The following is a 10,219-nucleotide window of genomic DNA, read 5'->3' as shown; positions in this document are numbered from 1 at the left end:
GATGGATTATGCTTAAGTGTTAGTTTTATAATTGTCATTCTTGCAATCTTCTTACTATTTAGTAATAAAAGTTTGATTCAGTTAATTTGAGACGTTGAATTAATTGTTTATTGGGTTGTTTCTTGACATTGAGAAATTCTTGTTACAACTGGACATTGAATAATAAGGACTAGTAGTTAACACTTAGAGATAAGGTTGATTTACTCGCCGGATTAAGAATTAATAACTCTTAATAGTTTTAAATCGTACTTAATGCTAATCTGTAGTAATCCGATAGGAAGAGATTCCATTAGATTAGTGCAGGTTTAGAAATTCGGTAAGCTCGAGAGAGGAACCGGGATTCAATTCAGGATTTAGGCACAGGTAAGTAAGATTGGCAATCCATAAAATCCATCTTTAGAATTCCATCACTTAGGCTCCCTTTTGGGTTTGTTTCTCTCCTTGCAATTGTCTTTTGATTGTTCGTTGTCCTTCATTTACTTATTTGCACTCATAACCATTAACTGGTATGTTAGAACTTTCACACCCTATTTCAGACTAGATAACATAGTAAACAGTAGTAACTCTAGGTTCACCCAATCTCCAGGGATATGACCTTGATACTCACTAGTGCTAGGCTGCATCGGTAGGTTCACTGCCTTAGGTGTAGGTTGCATAAAGAGCCTATCAAGTTTTTGGCACCGTTGCCGGGGAAACAGTAAAGGTGAACTAGAGTGAATTATTTTTGTGTTAATTTAGTCATTGTTTGTTTATTCATTTATTCTTTATTTTTTTTATTATTTATTGTTATATTATTTTTAATTGATTGGTGGTTGTTTGATTGTCGGTTTCAGGTAGTATATGACTAGGAGCTCTAACCCTGATCCTATAGCACCCTTATCTGACCCGGAGCGGTCTCTCAGATTATTGAGACGACATTTGCAGGCAGTTGAGGAGGAGGACAAAGTTATAGTTCAGGTTCAAGGAGTTGACGCAATGGAGAACTTCAACCCCCAGGCCGATGATGATTAAAGGACCATGTACGAGTTTGCTCGACCCTCTTTAGATGGGACGAAAACGAGTATAGTCAGACCTGCTGTAGCGGCCAACAATTTTGAGATAAAGGCCAATGTTATCCAGATGATCCAGCAAAGCGTGCAGTTTGGAGGATTGCCCAGCGAGGATCCCAATGCCACATATCTCCAACTTTTTAGAGATTTGTGACACATTCAAGATAAATGGAACAACCGATGATGCCATTCGGCTGAGATTTTTTCCATTTTCCTTGAGTGACAGAGCAAAGAGATGGCTGCAATCTCTTCCACAACAGACGATCACTACCTGGAAGGCGTTGGCTGAAAAATTTCTATACAAGTATTTTCCTCCCGCTAAAACTGCAAAACTTAGAAATGACATATCTTTTTTTATGCAGTTTGATGATGAAAGCATGTACGATGCATGTGAGAGGTTTAAGGATCTTTTGAGATGCTGCCCACATCACGGATTGCCAGTGTGGATGCAGGTTCAGACCTTCTACAGCGGGTTGAACCTTGCAACGGGGCAGATGGTGGATGCTGCAGCAGGTGGGGCGCTAAATAGTAAGACGCCCGAGCGGTGCTCGAACCCCGATAGAGGAAATGGCCATGAACAACTATCAGTGGCAATCCTCTAGGAGCCGACCAGGAAGACAGGGAGTGGTCAACCAAGTGGACTCTATAGCAGCCTTGGCAGCTCAAGTGGAGCTTCTAATGCCGGTTCATGCAGCGAACGTTGGCTGCGAGTTTTGTGGTGGCCCGCATTATAGTGCAAACTGCATCACGGGAGGTATGTTTGCTTCATCCTCTACTACTTTTCCATCTAATTCGCTATGTCTTCCGATGTTGAGCAGTTGACTATATGGGAATGCCCCAAGGCGTATAACGATCCTTACAAAGAATACATACAACTCGGGTGGCGCAATCATCCCAACTTCAGTTGGAGGAACAATAACGCTCTGTGGTCCACCTGATTTTCGGAGACTTAATCAGTAAGAACATTCACTGGGCTCGCACAAGCTCCTCCTCTACCGGAAAAGAAGTCAAATTTAGAGGAGCTTATGATGAAGTTTGTGACGCCTACGGAGATGAGGTTCCAAAGAACCGATAGTGCACTTAGGAACCAGCAGGCCTCGATTCGGAACTTGGAGACCCAGATTGGCCAAATCTCTAAGATGTTGTCTGAGAGGCAGCAAGGAGCGCTCCCGAGCACCACTGAGTCTAATCCGAGGGAGCACGTGAATGCCATCACTTTGCGTTCAGGTAAGTTAGTTTCAGCTCCTTCTAAGCTTATTTTTTATGACGCCACTTTCAATGTGCAGATTGAGGCGAGCAGTAAGGTTAGGGAACCTGAGGGACAAAAGGTGAAATCAATTCCAGTCAGAGAATATCAACCTAAGATTCCTTATCCTGCTAGAACTAAACAAGCAGAGGCGAAAGAGCAGTTTAGTAAGTTTTTAGATATTTTTAGACAACTGCATATTAACTTGCCTTTTATTGATGCATTTGAACAGATGCCGAAGTATGCTAAGTTCTTAAAGGACATACTTAGCAGAAAAAGGAAGTTGGAGAAGGTCGCCTATGTTCAGCTCAATGAGGAGTGCTCAGCGGTGTTTCAGAGCAAGTTGCCAGAGAAACGTCACGATCTAGGGAGTTTCACTATTCCCTGCACTTTAGGTAATTTGTGTATGGATGATGCATTAGCTGATTTGGGGGCTAGCATAAATGTCATGCCCACTAATTTGTTCAATAAGCTAGGTTTGGGGGAGGCAAAATCCACTAGGATGTGCATTCAATTAGCTGACCGTTCTGTTAAGTTTCCTAGGGGAATTGTGGAAAATGTGCAAGTTAAGGTAGATAAGTTCATATTTCCTGTGGACTTTGTGGTTTTGGATATGGACAATGAGCATGGTGTACCATTAATTTTGGAGAGACCTTTCCTTGCCATAGCTAGAGCTAAAATATACGTATTTAAGGGGAAGTTAGAACTTAATGTAGAGGATGATTGTGTCACTTTTAGTTTACCTTCATTTGATTGTTCTTCCACCGACCATGTTCATGCCATTTGTTGTATTGATGGAATTGATCTTGCATGTAATACACAACCACAAGATGTACAAATGGATGATGCTATACATGTTTCTTTCCCTATTAGTATGTGTTATTCATCTGAAAAAAATAACTTGTATCAATATGAGACTTTGTGCTATGATAGACCCGAGAAGGGTAGTTGCAAGTTTGTTTTTGACAGGTCACCTAGCCGGAATGCAGAGTGGATGAATGGACATCCCAAATCGGTCCAGAGAGCACCTCCTTGGTCATCTACCGCACACATCAGACCTTCTTGTTGCACTTATATGCCTCGAGCTCCAACTTACATTGAGCCTACCTTCTTAATTTGCCCGCGATGTAGGAATGCTGTTGTAGAGTCCAGCTAGATGACTCGAACAAAAAGAAGCACCGTCGGGAGGCATTCCCGAATCTATTTTTTTGCTTTCTGAATTTTTGGACATTTTTTTTTATTTTATGTAGTCATTGGTAGTTAGATATTTCAGTCTGTTTTTAGTAAGTTTGATTTTGAGGAGATACTATCTTATTGAACCTTTTACTAGATGTTGCTTGGAATGTGTTTATTCTTGAGTTTTGCAGGAGTTAGCCTACTTGATGCTCGTACCTAATTTTGAGGACTAACATATTTTGAAGTGTTAAAGTACACATCAAGGGCAGTATCTAGTAGACTTTCTAGTTTTTATCTCTTTATGTCGTTTTATTTTTCTCTTAGTTTTTCAATTTCTTTTATGGACTCCCATAATCTGCTTCATTTTACATATTTTATTCCTGCCTACCTTGTTCATACTGAGGACAGTGTTTTTCACAAGTGTGGGGTAGGTACCGTAGATTTGTGCAGCTTTTATCGAACCTTGTTGGAAGAAGGCAATGAACGAATCTCTTAATTACAATCCAGCCAGTCATTCCTCTACCACAGACTAGCCAACCCCCTGATATACCTGCTGATGCACCTCCTTTCACTCTGGAGCCATAGTCAAGACAGTATTAGTTCTTTTTCCTTTTTGATTTCTTATATTTTGTACACTGGGGACGGTGTGTCCTTCAAGTGTGGGGTGGGTGATATTTATCCCGTCTTAGTAATTTGTTTATTCTTTGTGCAATTTTTTGTAAAATTTTAAAAATTTTTCACTTTGTTTCGATGCTTTTACTGTTGACTTGCTTTTGAAATCCTGTTTATGTCCATGTGATCGGGTAAAACCGATAGTGTTGAGTCTTGCGGAAGAATGTAAGATAATTAGTTTGAGTTTTGCACTAAGTTGCTTTGGTTTATTTAATTCTGTTTTGATGATTTTTGTTTGGAACCTACTCAAAGGCACACTTGTGAGAAATTGAGCCTAAATTGTAAGCGTACACTTTATATGCTTGTATTTATTTCTTGTTGAGAGTGCCGATTACTGTCTTTACTTTTATAACTTGCTCGGTAATGCTTATGAGGGCCACAAGGAGAGTTTAATACTTTGGTATGATAGAGGCACTTAGGTTTTTCATTCTAGCCAAATAGCCTTCATTTGTTTATTGATTCTGTAGATAACCCCTTCTTTCACCATTTCCTGTATCATATTCCATTACCACTTAGTTTTATTCTGCTTTGGGTTATGATTTTGCATATGAGTTATTTTTATTGGGAATTTTTATCTTGGGAATAGCGTTGGAATCTTGTAGTAACTTACTTCAATCCAAAAAGAAATTCACTCTATTATGTGAATGTTCTTCCCTTATGAAAAAAAAAGAGATAGAAGAATAAGAGGGATGAAAAGAAAGAAAGTAAGTGAGCTAAACATTTTGACTTGATTCCTATTTCCTACCTTGGACTACTGTCCATTGTTTACCCCTTGTGATCATTGTGACTTATGTGCAGGTCATGTATTTCATTGCAGAACACCATAGGTTCAACTCTGACCAAATTTACCTACCCTTACCTAATCCCCATTACAACCTTTATAAAGACCTCTTGACATGGTTGTTGACTCTCCATAAGTGGTAGGAGTAGGATTTAAGAACAAACATATAGTAAGTAAGGCAGTAGTTGATGCATTGGGCGATTAAACACTACCCTTTAAACACTTTGAGTGATTTAGAGTGAATCTGGTGAGGAGTTGGTTCTGAATAATTTCGTTGAGACAGTATTGTGTGAACTATTGGCATCTTGGTTGTGATACTTGAATTGATTGCCTCTTTTCTTTTTATTTGACTTACGCTTGTTAAGGATATGTGCATGAGCTCTCTAGCTTGTCTGTCAGTTTAGGTATTATTCCTTAGTGTTTTATTTTCCTTACTTTACTTTTGATTGCTTGAGGACAAGCAATGAGCTAAGTGTGGGGTTATTTGATGTGCGTAAAATACACACATCTAAATGGGATTTTTAAGATCGATTTTATGGATATTTGGATGTGAATTTGTATCAACACTCACCCTATGCATCTGTTTATGTGCATTAGGTCCAAAAGAAGTCAAAGTATGAAAAAGAAAAGAATTGGAGCATAATTGGACGTCAAAGCTACCGAAACGAGCATCAGGAAGCTGAACATGGTCGTGTTGGTTTCAACACTGGCCGTGTTCCTAACACGGGCATCAACACGGCCGTGTTGCGTGCATCAAAACATCAAAGGAACGAAAGTTCTTAGGAGCACGGCCACAGAGAGTAACACGGCCAGGAACACCAGCCCGTGTCCCCAACACGGCCAAGAACACGGCCGTGTTGGCGGCGACAGGGGGAATAATTAAAAGAACGAAGAGAGGAAAGAAAAAGGGGGGCTAGGGTTAGAACGTCCAAAACCCTGATTTTTCTCTCTCTAAGGATTTTCTAAGCTAAAACCAAGAAAAAAGGAGACTTGGATCAAGGTTTCAATCGGATTCCCTTCATAGATTGAAGATTGGGCGAGGTTCGCTGATTGGTTCTCAAACCGAGCAAAAGGCAACTAGAGTTTGAGATTTCGAATTTGCAAATTTAGGGTTTTTCATTCAGCTTGAAAGAGAAGGGTGTACATGCCTTTAATTTTCTTTTCCTTATTTTGTTCCCCAATTGCTTTAACCATGAACATGAGTAGCTAGATCTTTTGAACCCATTGGGGTTCACCTTTGTTGATGGATTATGCTTAATTGTTAGTTTTATAATTGTCATTCTTGCAATCTTCTTGCAATCTTCTTGCTATTTAGTAATAAAAGTTTGATTCAGTTAATTTGAGACGTTGAATTAATTGTTTATTGGGTTGTTTCTTGACATTGAGAAATGCTTGTTACAACTGGACATTGAATAGTAAGGACTAGTAGTTAACACTTAGAGATAAGGTTGATTTACTCACCGGATTAAGAATTAATAACTCTTAATAGTTTTAAATCATACTTAATGCTAATCTGTAGTAATCCGATAGGAAGAGATTCCATTAGATTAGTGCAGGTTTAGGAATTCGGTAAGCTCGAGAGAGGAACCGGGATTCAATTCAGGATTTAGGCACGGGTAAGCAAGATCGACAATCCATAAAATCCATCTTTAGAATTCCATCACTTAGGCTCCCTTTTGGGTTTGTTTCTCTCATAGTAATTGTCTTTTGATTGTTCGTTGTCCTTCATTTACTTATTTGCACTCATAACCATTAGCTGGTACGTTAGAACTTTCACACCCTATTTCCGACTAGATAACATAGTAAACAATAGTAACTCTAGGTTCACCCGATCTCCAGGGATACGACCTTGATACTCACTAGTGCTAGGCTGCATCGGTAGGTTCACTGCCTTAGGTGTAGGTTGCATAAAGAGCCCATCAATGGTCTGCTGCAAGATTTTCAGCTCCTCGTTTGTCCTTAATTTCTAAGTCAAATTCCTACAATAAAAGAACCCAACGAATCAATATAGGCTTAGAATCATGCTTTGAAAATAAATACCTTAAAGCAGAATGATCCGTGTAAATGATTGTATTTGACAGCACAAGATAGGAACAAAATTTATCAAAAGCGAACACGACAGCTAGGAGCTCCTTCTCTGTGGTGATATAGTGTTCTTGGGCATCTGTAAGCATCTTGCTAGTGTGGTAAATATGTTGGAACTTCTTCTCCCTGCGCTGGCCTAAAACAGCTCTAACTGCAAAATCACTAGCATCGCACATAAGCTCAAAGGGCAGCTCCCAATCAGGAGAAACCATGATGGGAGCCGTGGTTAGTTTTTCCTTTAATAACTCAAAAGCTTTTAAACAATCATCATCAAATATAAAAGGTACATCTTTTACTAGAAATTGAGTTAAAGGCCTAGCAATCTTAGAAAAGTCTTTAATGAACCTTCTATAAAACCCTGCATGCCCTAAGAAACTTCTAACAGCCTTAACCGAAGTAGGGGGAGATAGCTTACTTATAACTTCCACTTTAGCTCTATCTACTTCCATCCCTGCATGTGACACTTTATGTCCTAACACTATACCCTCTTGGACCATAAAATGACATTTTTCCCAATTTGACACAAGGTCAGCTTCAACACACCTAGCTAACATCCTTTCCAAATTATGCAAACAATGGGAAAAAGAGTTACCGAATACAGAGAAGTCATCCATGAAGACCTCCATCGACTCCTCTATCATGTCATGGAAAATGGCCATCATACACCGCTGAAAGGTCGCAGGCGCATTACACAAGCCCAACGACATCCTCCTATAAGCAAAAGTGCCATAAGGACAAGTGAATGTCATCTTCTCTTGGTCTTTTGGTGCTATGGGAATCTGAAAGTAACCAGAAAGACCGTCAAGGAAACAATAATACATATGGCCTGAAAGCCTCTCAAGCATTTGATCAATAAAAGGAAGGGGGAAGTGGTCCTTTCGGGTTGCGTTATTCAAGCGACGGTAGTCTATGCAAACCCGAAAGCCCGTTACCGTTCGTGTAGGAATCAACTCCTTTTCATCTTTCACCACCGTCATGCCCCCTTTCTTGGGAACCACCTGCACAGGACTCACCCAAGCACTGTCAAAAATAGGGTAAATTAAACCTGCATCAAGAAGTTTAATTACCTCCTTTTTAACCACCTCCTTCATATGAGGGTTCAACCGCCTTTGTGGTTGCACCACCGATTTGAACTCATCCTCCATCAAAATCTTATGAAGGCAGTAACTCGAGTTTATTCCTGGTATGTCAGCCGTCTTATATGCAAATGCCTTTGCATACCTTCTCAAAGTACACAGCACCATCTCCCTCTCCTCAGGTGTGAGATGAGCAGAAATAATGACCGGTAAGCGCTTTGCTTCATCTAAGTAGGCATACATTAAGTGCGCTGGCAATTCTTTCAACTCAAGCACATGCGGCTCCTCAAAGAAGGCTTCAGCTTCTTTACTCCTGACCTGTCAAGATCAACAAAACCATCAGTCTTTTCATTAATAAAATCAGCAGCTAATGAGTGCTCTAGCTGCTCCAACACTTGTTCATTGGAAAAATTATCCTCATTTTCTTGCATTGCCACTTGCAAAGGATCATCAATCAACATTTCCTGCAATTGAGATTCCACAATATCATCAATAAAATCAATGGAACACACAGTACCATCGTGCTCATATAGGTATCTTAAGGATTTAGTCAAATCAAACGTAATGCTCTCATCATCTACCCTAAGTTCTAGCTTTTCGCTACTAACATCTATCAAAGCTTTAGATGTAGCTAAAAATAGTCTACCTAGGATCAATGGAACATCACTCTCACCATTCATATCTATGACAATAAAATCCACAGGAAATATAAATTTGTCAACTTTAACTAGCACATCCTCTATAATCCCTTTCTGCAATTACATGCGCTCGCTAGTTGTATACTCATCCTAGTAGGAGTTAGCTTAGAAGTGCTTAGTCCTAACTTCTCAAATAATGAGCTAGGCATCAAATTGATGCTAGCTCCCAAATCAGCTAATGCTAGCAATTTCAATTTATCCCCTATCAAACAAGGTATAGTAAAACTTTCTGGGTCACGTCGTTTGACTGGAATCTTACTCTGAAACATGGCTGAGCATTCTGCATTCAAGGTCACCAATCCCAAATCCTCTAACTTCCTCTTGTTACTTAGAATCTCCTTTTAAAAACTTCGCATACTTTGGCATCTGCGAAATAGCTTCAACAAAAGGCAAGTTAATCCGCAATTGTTTAAAAAGATCTAAAAATTTACCGAATTGTTGATCAACTTTATCCTGCTTGAGTCTTGCAAGATATAGAATAGGAGGTTGGTATGGCCTCAAGGGGATCTTCTTCGAATCCTCCTTCTCTTCAATTGCTTCCTTTCCTTTCTCCTCAAGCTTGTCTTCCTTTTTTGACTCATCCACCTGCAAATCAGAATCATCATTAGTAAAAGGCATAGATGGACTAGGAAGTTCCTTACCTGATCTCAAAGTAATTGCTTTGGCATGCTCCCTTGGTTAGACTCTGTGTTACTTGGAAGCGTGCCCGCTGCCTCTCAGCCATCACCCTAGACAACTACCCAATTTGATTTTCCAAGTTCTGAATTGAAGCTTATTGATTCAGAATGGCAGTGTCCATTTGTTGAAATCTGTTCTCTAAAGTTGCAATGAACTTCGTCATCAACTCTTCCAAGCTAGGCTTCTTCTCTTGACTACCTGCTGGTTGATGGGGAACAAAATGCATATGTTACTGCTGATGCAACCTCTGATATCTTGGTGGACCTTGGTTATTGGAATTCCTCCATCCAAAATTAGGATGATTCCTCCACCCTGGGTTATATGTACTGCTGTAGGGATCATTCTGCTGCCTACCCACATAATCAACATGCTCAACGTTAGAAACATTAGTAGGCATAGAAGATGCAAACATACCTCCCGCATTACAATTTGCACTGTTATGCGGTCCACCACAGAATTCACATCCGGGCTGAGCTGCTTGGACCGACATCTGAAATTGTTCTATCTTTTTAGAAAGTAGCTCTACTTGTGCCACCAAGGCTGCTGTAGGATCTGCCTCAGCCCAATATACAGCGGGCTTTGGACCTCTAGCCTGTGGAGTTTGCCACTGATAAGTGTTGATGGCCATATCTTCTATCAAATCCTGGGCTTGCTCAGGTGTTTTGCTATTGATAGCTCCCCCTACAGCTGCATCTGCCATTTGTCTAGTGGCCGTGTTCATGCCATTATAGAATGTCTGCACTTGCATCCACAGAGGA

General features: G+C 40.1%; 1 non-coding gene across 1 annotated transcript; it reads right to left on the bottom strand.

Annotated features, from left to right (window-relative positions):
• Nucleotides 1-1,378: 1,378 nt before the first annotated feature.
• On the bottom strand, nucleotides 1,379-1,485 carry LOC125369377. The gene has a single exon (XR_007214935.1). It is a non-coding gene; the product is annotated as a small nucleolar RNA R71 (small nucleolar RNA).
• Nucleotides 1,486-10,219: the final 8,734 nt, after the last annotated feature.

Source organism: Ricinus communis, chromosome 2 (assembly GCF_019578655.1).
Source record: "Ricinus communis isolate WT05 ecotype wild-type chromosome 2, ASM1957865v1, whole genome shotgun sequence".
NCBI classification, from domain to species: Eukaryota; Viridiplantae; Streptophyta; class Magnoliopsida; order Malpighiales; family Euphorbiaceae; genus Ricinus; species Ricinus communis.
This window is presented reverse-complemented; position numbering and strand designations above follow the sequence as displayed.